This window comes from Phaethon lepturus, unplaced genomic scaffold (genome assembly GCF_000687285.1).
Source record: "Phaethon lepturus isolate BGI_N335 unplaced genomic scaffold, ASM68728v1 scaffold28458, whole genome shotgun sequence".
Classification (NCBI taxonomy): Eukaryota; Metazoa; Chordata; class Aves; order Phaethontiformes; family Phaethontidae; genus Phaethon; species Phaethon lepturus.
In genome coordinates, this window is record NW_010558733.1 from 3,683 (window position 1) to 4,073 (window position 391).

Here is a 391-nt window from a genome sequence, read left to right on the forward strand (position 1 = left end):
CCCACAGCCGGTCCTGGCGCTTTCCTGCCCGGGGTCTTCCCCGGTATCTTCCTGCCCCCATGTCCTAATGGGGAGTTAGGTGCTCATTACAACTCTCTTGCAGTGAGAACAATTTGTCACTGCAATAAACTACCAGGGGCAGAGCCTTGTGGTGTCTTCAAGTGGAGCCTGGATGCCGTGCTGGAAGGGAGGGCTTGCCCAAACACAGGCTGCGGCATGCTATGCAGAAGGGCAGCCGGGCAAATTCAAACAGCTCCAGCGCAGGTGATGCACTGGGACCCCGGGACACCTCTTCCCGAGCATACGAGACGGCTGGGACCGCACGGGGCTGGCAAAGCAGAGCAGCTCCAGCAGCGGATGGGGGGGGAGGGGGGGGCCCGCCCGTCCGGGG